Source organism: Adiantum capillus-veneris, chromosome 27 (genome assembly GCF_014529385.1).
Source record: "Adiantum capillus-veneris isolate H3 chromosome 27, ASM1452938v2, whole genome shotgun sequence".
Lineage (NCBI taxonomy): Eukaryota > Viridiplantae > Streptophyta > Polypodiopsida > Polypodiales > Pteridaceae > Adiantum > Adiantum capillus-veneris.
The window spans coordinates 85,580,943-85,590,589 of record NC_140957.1 but is presented as its reverse complement, the minus strand read 5'-3'; the positions used below and the strand labels follow the sequence as shown (position 1 = coordinate 85,590,589).

The window sequence follows — 9,647 nt, the reverse complement described above, 5'->3', positions numbered from 1 at the left end:
CACACACACACACACACACACACACACCTAATGATTCGCATGGACCATTCTCTCTCTCTCTCTCTCTCTCACACACACACACAAACACACACACACACACACACACAACCCTCTCTCTCTCTCTCTCTCTCACACACACACACACACACACACACACACACACACACACACACACACACACACAGATCTCTCTCTCTCTCTCTCTCTCACACACACACACACATATAGAAAAGTATAGAATGGTTCTCTCTCTCTCTCTCTCTCTCTCTCTCTCTCACACACACACACACACACACACACACACACACACACACACACACACGCACGCACGCACGCACGCACGCACGCACACGCACATGTACACACACAATGTGTCTAAGATATCCACAACAAATTATTAGACTCCCATGGATGAATTGTCGAGCTCATTGCACTTCATTAATGCAATGCAAATGTGGAAGACCTCCGCAACGCTCCAATAACACAACAAATGGCACGCCAACTCTATCTCTCATACACACACCTGCAACGGGTCTTTCTCCCTCTCTCTCACACACACACACGCACACACACACACACACACACACACACACATACACACACAAACACGGATGTGCCACGATCGAAGATCATTTACCGCATGGAAGGTTCATTCTGAAAGCGTGTTGAGAGAGGTTCATTGTGCAAGAGTGTTGAGAGAGGTTAATTGGGCGACACGCAGAGGGGAGTTCTTTATGGCCTTCAAAATGCAAAGTAGAGCTACTCTTCAAATGGCTTTCAGAAAAGTAGTCAGAGGTCACCCTTGACATTTGAGGACATAAGTGAAACTCCATGGACTTCCCAAGAACTATAAATAGAGTACTACTTTTTGGCCTGCCCAAAGGGCAAAGGCTATAGAGATCACTTCTATTTTTGCTGACTAAAATAGAAAAAAGGTTGAGTTGTATTTTTAAGCATTTTTTGACATGTCAAAAATGTTGATTGGTTGAGCGACATTGCCCCTACATAGACATGCACTACGTCTTTTGACCCCGAGGCTACCAGCAACCATGTCATTCTGTGCCTTCCAATCCTCCTTGTTTAGGCCATGGATAGGATGATGGACTTGCATGAAACAATCATTGATGTGCTGAATAGAGAGGTTTCCCTAACATCTCTATGTTGTAGTTCATTCATGTTCGAAGCTCTCAAGGCCTGCTGATGTTTGGAGGTGCGGCAATGGGCTACTTCGAGGTTAAGGAAGTGTCAAAATTGTTTTCAAAGCTCAACAAGCAAAGGGATCAGAACTCGAGGGTCTACGGACAGGTCACCACTCCCATGGACATGAAAGTTATCGATCTTGAGAGGAAATTGGTGGCGTGTGCACATTTTTCTGGCACAAGTTTTTCGGTGTGAGTTTTTGTAGAGTCCTTATATTGAACTTTTATGTGCTCTGCTCTACAGGTGGGGGAAATGAAGACGCTAGTTGCTCTACAGGTAGGGGAAATGAAGAAGCTAGTGGAGGAAGGAAAGGTGAAATATATAGGGCTATCCGAGGCTTCGGCATCAACCATACAACGGGTCGATGCAATTCATCCCGTTAGTGTAGTCCAACTAGAGTGGTCTTTGTGGTCACGTGATGTGGAGAACGACATCATGCCCACGTGTAGGTGGTTTCATCTTCTCTCCACGCTTGTTGCTAATCTTTTTGCAAAAGATGATGATGTATTTGTCCAACATGTAAATACACAAGACCATATCTTCTTGATGTGGTGATGTAACATTCCAATGGGTTTTTGTTGTGTCTATCTCGCAGGCTGCGGTGAATATGGTAGGGTTTTGGGAAGATCCAAGCAAGAAGGTGGGGTGGAAGAGCTGAAGCTAGCAAAGAAGGTGCTGAGGGGGGTGGGAGACAATGTGGAGTCAGGGCAAGTGGGTTGGGCGGCGGTGAACAACTTGGACAGCATAGAAAGGAGGGATTCGAGAGTTTTGGCAGAGACAAGGATGAGCAGTGGTGTGCCATTGCTGGAAAGGCTAGCAGAGCATGTGGATGAGAAGAGCTCAGGGTCACTGGTGTATGTGAGGATGGTACTCCTATACTATCAGTATAATCTGAAGAAAGAGGAGGAAATGCCACTGCTGAAGGACGGGGAGGAAGCTGGTGGGAAAGCTGAGGCAGTTGTGGGACGGCGAGAGTGCAGAGGGCATGCTTGTCTGCATGGTACCTCTTGCATTTGTTGGGTCATTTGGATGAGTCTTGCAATGATGCTGTGGCTTCTATCTAGCCCAGCGTGGATGCATACCGATTTCAGGAGCTTTTCCTCTTCATTCAAAGGCAGCGCCAATATATTCATGAGCCACCCTCATGGAGCCCATGGTCGCAGTCCTGGGAGATGTGGCCCGCGCTCTTCTGCTCTCTCTCTCTCTCTCTCTCTCTCTCTCTCTCTCTCTCTCTCCCCCTATCTCTTGGGATAGTTTCCTACGACATAAAATTCTCTTCTTCTTCTTCTTCTCGTTCTCTCTCTTTGACTGTATGTAGATGAAGTAGGAAACTCTGGAGGTCTTGGGATGAGGCCCTTCTGCACCTCTCTCTCTCTCTCTCTCTCTCTCTCTCTCTCTCTCTCTCTCTCTCTCTCTCTCTATCTGTGTGTGTGTGGCGAGGGGCTCCTATCGTGAGGGTGAGAGAGATTGCTCCTTCGGGGCCTGACAAGAGGTAGCCCTGCACCTGCAGAAGGAGGTGGGATTTTGGAAACTTAGTAACGAATAGATTTTATTCGCGTGCAGGCCAGGAGGGTTATCCTTGAAATTTTGAATGAAGTCTTCCTGCTTGCCTTCAAAGCATCCGACATCGAAGGAGCTTCACGACGTAGTTTGCAAGCTGATTGAGAAACCTTTTTACAATCATGTCACTGGCCTTCTAGACCCCCGTGAGATGATCGTGCCCCCAATGATCTTTGTGAGTGAGGGCCTGCACCCCATGTGAGTATTGCTTGATGAAGCTGTTTCTAAAAGTTTGTACTGGAATAAGATAAATGAGAGGGTTCTGGCCTGCATATGCACAAGGTCTCTTGAGCACCTTACTTCAAGACAATGTCTGTGTGATTTATGTATGCAATATCAAAAATGAAGAAAATTTAACTCCATGAGAGGACTTGGTTTTTCTTTAAAATCTGCTATTGATGTGTTAGACTTGCTTAATGAAATCCCACGACAATGATGGCTAGTATGCGCGGTTAAGGAAGGCGTAATTGCTGACCGAGGTATGATAAAGGTATTGGATGACAATTTTTGAGGTAGTGGCCATTAGGATTGTGAACTTGTATTGCACCACTTATAATACAGTTGTGTATTGTATAGCTCCCAAAATGGTAGGGAAGGTTCCAAAGGAGGTGTTTTGTATTGAGGTGATTTAGAGCAGATTGGGAGGCGGTGTTGTACTGGCGTTTTTCTAAGGAGTTCCTGATGTCTTTCTCTTGGTGAATATTTTTTTGTAGTAGCTCATCAATTTTGTTTGGTTCTTGATAGTTATCAAATTTAGGCCCCTAATCTAATTTTCTATGGATAATCTACACATTCTTTAGTTGGCATATTGCTCATTATCACTAATGGGCTACGGGTTTGATGCTCGAGTGCGAGAGCTTCTTGCTTTCAACATTTACCTTGACATCAATGATGAAGTCAAGTTTGCATGGAAGATCCAGGTAGATACCTGAGTGGCTATTGGCAGTGCTTGTGAAAACTTTACATGTTCAAGTTTCGAGTCTACCCCGATCCAACCTGCCTCGCTTTCCTTGCATAGCGAGACATGGCAGAACACGGACATAGTTTGGAGAGCATCAAGGCAAGTATTGTAGCAAGGGAGCCTGACTTTGATGCCTTCATAGGTATGTAGTTGGTGATATATTCTTGTATCATTGTGATCTCCCAAGGCCATGGTGAATACTAAAGTTTGTGATAAATACAGACACTAAAAAGCAGGATGTAGATGTAGTGATCCTAGTGTTGCCCACACAACTCGCTCTGGACAACGTCGAGGGCAAAGTCCTGCGTGTGCTCATGATAATGAAAAAGAGTGTGCCTCATTCAAACCAGTGCATTTTTTTAATCAAGGTTCCACCATCTCTTGGGTGCCTTGTGGCCAAAAACTCACATGCTCCTACCCTTGCATCAAGCTCTTCTATGGTCCTAATATGTACTATGACAATGAGGTATGTTTTGTGCACATCTATATGTTTTTGCATGGCTATATTGCCCATGTATATGCCTATGTAGTGCCTATGCCTTAGTACTACATACACATGCGTATGTCTATGTGGTGCTTAGGAATAGGCAGTGCGTGCCGTTATTGCATATGCTTATGCATATTGCGACAAATGGGTCCAAGCCTCGGGGTTGTTATGATAGAAAATGCTTGCGGAGCATTTGTATCATTGATCATAATGCTATTTATTGTGTCTACATTAAGAGCATATCCTCAATTGTTTTGTACATCCAGGTGACTGTCTTGGAGATGGATGGGCAATTTGACAAGCTAGAGGAGCTTATTTATGTTGAGAGCCGTTTGAGCAACATTTCAAGAAAATTCTATGGAGAGATTACATAGAAAATTCTAAAGCATGCCAACTACCCAAACCATGGCCGGATTGAAGATCCGAGAGGTCTACAAGAGCATCATTGGCAAGGAAGGTGCAAACCTAAAAGCTGTGAAGGCCTAAGGCTTTTCCTTTTTGCAGGCTCTTGTACTGCATTTTTCTCCATAACATAAAGAGTGGCGCCATCTCTATACAGAATCCTTCCCCTTCTCATCTTTATTTGTCTTCCTCTGTTTCCCCAAGCATGTACAAGTACATATATGGTATGTCGGATGGTCTTACAAGATTTCTTGTGCAAAATATTGTACAATACTTGCTCAGGAAAGTAGTTCCTACTTTGAAAAGGTTCATTGTTTTCTCTTCCTGGTATGCCTTAACATGCTTTATTTCAAGGCTTGCTAAGGAGAGTGAAACTTGTGGACAAGTTTGTGCCCTGCAGTGGACGTCGATTTTGGAATGCTCAAGGGTTGTTGAAGGCCTTGGATTCTGTTTCTGTAGAAAAGACATGCAAAGATTGTCTTACCATTCTACTTACACAATTGTGGACAAATGGAGAAAGCTGCCCATTATAGCCACATAACAAGCTATTGATGGAAAAAAAATTCCTTTTTAGAAAAGAGTCATTAACTAAGCATTGTCTTATGTACATGTAGGCCATGTGAGAGATATTTAACATTTATTTTTCTAAGTAGTGGGTTAGACACACTTTTTATCTTCTTTTTGTACACCATTTTGATTTTCCACCCTGTTAGAAAGGTATGTAATTTGCATTGATGTAGTCAACGGGTGATTTTTTGTTTAATTTTGTGGGCCACGATGAGTTAAGACTTATTACTTTTTGGTAAACTCTATTCTCTATAGAAATCTCTTAGCCACAAGCTCTACTTCACATACACTTCAAATTCTTGCTCATGTTTTACCTTAAGCACTTCTCATCTATTTGCTTATTCTTTTTATATTGTAGGCGGGCCTTGTGATTTTATCACTTTTTTGAGTTTGAATTACCAAGACTAAGTTCTAATCTTTTGACTTTACATTGACATCAATCAATCAATCAATCAATCAGAAAGTCTTTTCATTTTTACCATCTAAGTACTCAACTCTTCACTTTTGCATTTCAAATGAAATGTTTCCAAAGGTTTTCTTTGAAATGAACCAGAGTGTGAGAGTGTGACACCGTGGAGGCTCTCTCCTTCAAACAAAATTTTAAGCTGCATTATAAAGAGTATAGATGGGTCCAAATTTTAGGACACCTACTTTATTAGCAAGAATCTTTTTCAGAATCCTTTCAACTGTGAATTCTAAAAATAAAGGAAAAATTACCAAGGTACCCTCTCAGGACTAAGTGGCACGGACATGGGAGGGTGGGATCTATGACGGGGGCATTGTGGACCGTAGATCCCAAATGCAGGTACCCTAGATTATTTTTGTAATCTAGGGTAAAAAATAATCTAGGATATCTGCATTTTGAAAGTAATCTAGGGTACCCCCATTTTGCGGCGTCAGGTTTGAACCCGGGACCTCACGCATGAGAGGCGCCTATCCTAACCACTACGTCATGCGTGCGTTATGAAACGTGGGGGCCCTAATTTACTTAAAACATGTAAATTAGGGGCGGGCACCGAAAGTAATTTAGGGTACCCTAGATTACTTTTTGTTATAATAAAAAGTAATCTAGGGTATCCTAATTTACTTTCGGCGCCCGCCACTGGGATCTACGGCCCACAATGCCTCCGCCATAGATCCCACCCTCCCATGCCCGTGCCACTTAGTCATGAGGAAAATACCCCTCTAATTTGTGGAAATTCCCAAAATACCCCTCAAATTCCAAAAATTCTCAAAATACCCTTGTACCCAAGCACCAGCCATAACTCAGGTGTGTCGATAGTGCCACTTGCGCCACTTGCCTTCGTTGCCTTTGCCAGCAGATCACTTTTACCTTAAAACCGAAACAAAATCTGGTCAGATTCTCCTTTAAAAACCAAGGCAAAATCATATCAACACCTATGGGTCCAAGTTCATTTTCATTAATTAATTCCAAGGCAAGATTCCTTCTGGACTCAAAAGTTCAGAGGCAAAACTCGCATGCCTTGTCAGCAACACCCTCCCCCCAAACGGGCTGCCATGGAGTCCTAAGTCCCATGCATGCTCTGCTAGGGACATGTTCCACAACCAAGAAAGTCGTGGCGAGCCTCCAACTTCAACTCAAGTAGTGCATTTCCACTCCATGTCCTTCGCGTTCACCACTTTCCGCACCGACTGTATGCTTGCTGCTCGGCAGACAGAGACACAAAGAGAATTCTCTCCGCCATGACTCACTTGCATCACATGATGGCCTGCATTCGACCTGGCTTGCTTTGCACTAGAGAGCATGCCTGTGTTGTGCTCCATGTCTTGCTCCGGGCCTTTGCAAACAACATTCCTATCTGTCCCTTTCTCTTTCTCCCCTCGGCACTTCCTTTTCCATTGCTAATCATGGCATCTGGCGCCTTTTTCGATCTTCCAACTCAATTCGTGCACTTTTCTCATCGAAGGCATCAAACAATGCATGGGCGACGTCCGCTACACCTACAAGAATGCCCTCATCTGGTCGTTCAACACTTTTCGAGAACCCTTGCTTGGCTCTGGATTGCAATTTTACCCTTCGCTGCAATGGTGTTCTTGCCCTCGAGCTCACCCCCTCGCTTCATCTTCCCGTGTTTCTTCCTAGAAAACTCCCACTGCCGGTGTGCATGTGCAAAACCTTACTCTTGAAGATGATGGTAATCTTCTCCTTGTGCATGATAGGTCTGGCGGCACAAGCTAAAGATAAGTTCCAAACTGGAAGACACACTGTCGGCCCTCCCTCACCATCCTCCGCTAGAGTGACTAGACAATCGCATCTCTCTCTCTCTCTCTCTCTCTCCCCCTTGTTGATAAAACACACGGGGGTGCACTCGAGGGATCAACAGCCCAAGTTGATCCCACCGTTGATCTGAGATGGGTGGGGTAAAAGAAATGGATGCCCTTGGTCCCGCTCCCTGCTCGAGTCCACGACCTCCTCCCACACACTCCCACACCTCATCCAACCCGCCTATCACGCATCTGTACAGGTATTGCGACCTTAAGCATATAAAAACCTGTCCCCTTTGGGTGCGTAGATCCGACGGCCTAAAGCCCCCCCGCCCTACCGTGAGATTCCCCACCGTAGATCCTTCGAGTGACACCTCGTGTCACTTATAAACGAGGTCCCCCCCGTTGCTCCCCCCCCAACCCCGCCCCTCCGCTTCTTTTCTTGACACACGGCATCTCCTCTCTCTTCCACGCAACACCTTTCCGTTTTTTTTGTCCTTCAATGGTTCAACCTAAGTGAGCATCGTTGTAGTGAAAAGCTTAAAAAAACAAAGAAATGTGAGGGGTAGTTTGGGAATTCCCACAGATTAGAGGGGTATTTTGGTCTTAAAACACCCCACAAAAAAAAAAACACAAACAACCCCCACCCCCCCCCCCCCCCCCCCCAAAAAAAAAAACACCAAACGTGCCCTCCCCACTTTTGTTCAACAAAAGACAAAGCATTTCCCTCCATTGGGTTTACCACCCTTAGAAACACTTAGCTTTACAATGGTATCTCCCTAGATTCTACCGAAACTAATGGGTTTAAAATAGAACAACCCCCGAACCCCCACTTGACTTATATTCAAATGTCATATTTTATAAGATTATAGCCTTGCCACTTGAGAAAAACACGACATTTGAATATTGGTGGCCTTGCATTGCTTCCCTTTTCATGAGTCATATCAAAGTCATCAATTCATTTATGCTTCCTTACATTGCCTTCACCAATCCGCTCCTCAAAATAGCCAAATGTAACTGGAAGGATTTTTGAAACCTGTTGACAAATTCTTATGGAGGAACAAAACTAAAGCCTCGCTACCATGGCAATGGGCAAAGTGGGATGTCATCGCTCGACCAATTTACAAGTTGGTCTCGGTATTCTTAACCCAGTTGTACATGCCGAGGTCCTCTGGGCCAAATTTGTGGTCTCGTTAGGCAAGCAAAACTAGTCTTGGGATATCATGACCAAGGATATGATATACAAGTCAAAACTTTTCTCTAAAGATGGTCAGTGGAAAGGGATCGAGGTGCACGACAAAGTATTAGCCCCAAGTTTGTCTAGCTTGAGACTGGGTGGCATCACAGGAGTGCTGGTACAAAAGTACAATACATCAACTTGGATACTACAATGGGGTGAATTAACTAGATACTTCCAAATCTCCATCTCACATTGGTCCCCATGGCTATGTGAAGTTGATGGTGTAATCTTGTGTAAAATTGATCGTGTAATCCTGAACTCTAGAAATTTTAAGAAGGGTGAACAATAAAGGACTCCAATTGTTAATCAATTTTTGGGATGGAAACAATAAGTAATGGAAATCCTCTGACCAGCTAAGTGCCTAGTTTCAACTCGACGGCACTGAAAAGCTACTTGTAAAATTTGGATAATATTTTGATGCCAGTCTGGGATTCTTCATTTGAGTGGAAAGCTTGAAAATGGCCCAATAATCTTCCTTTTTTAAAACCTCAAACCAAGGGCATTTACCAAGTGTTAGTACACAAGGCTGATTGGTTCAACCCCTTGAACAAACATTGGAAGGTACAATGGTCGAAAACTTGATGGCTTGAAGTCACGAAGAACATTTGGAATCCAAAGTGGCCTCAATTCATGAAGGTGTTTCTGTGGAAGGTGTCGTGGGGGGCTCTTCCAACAGGTGTCAAGATTCAGGCACGTGGTATCGGGTCTGATAGGTGTTCAGGGTGCATGTTGGCTAGCGAAGACCTCGCCCACTTGTTCATATAATGCCCAACAATAAGAGGCATGGCAGGAAAGGTTTGCAAATGGATGCAAAGAACGTGGAAGATAGGGTTCTTTAAGAAGGATCTGTGCCTCCGTGGAAACATTTTCAAATCTTGCGCTTCTGGTCTCTACTCAAATTATCAGATACTATTTCTTCAGTAATCTTTGAAAGGCTAGGAAGTGTTAGGTTCTTGACAACGACCTATCTGTGGCTAGCTTCTCAAAGATAGTACAAGAAAGTA

The 9,647-nt window shown here is 44.0% G+C and overlaps 1 pseudogene; it reads left to right on the top strand.

The window, feature by feature from the left end:
* Positions 1-1,767: 1,767 nt before the first annotated feature.
* LOC147422311 (uncharacterized) lies at positions 1,768-5,060 on the top strand (annotated as a pseudogene).
* Positions 5,061-9,647: the final 4,587 nt, after the last annotated feature.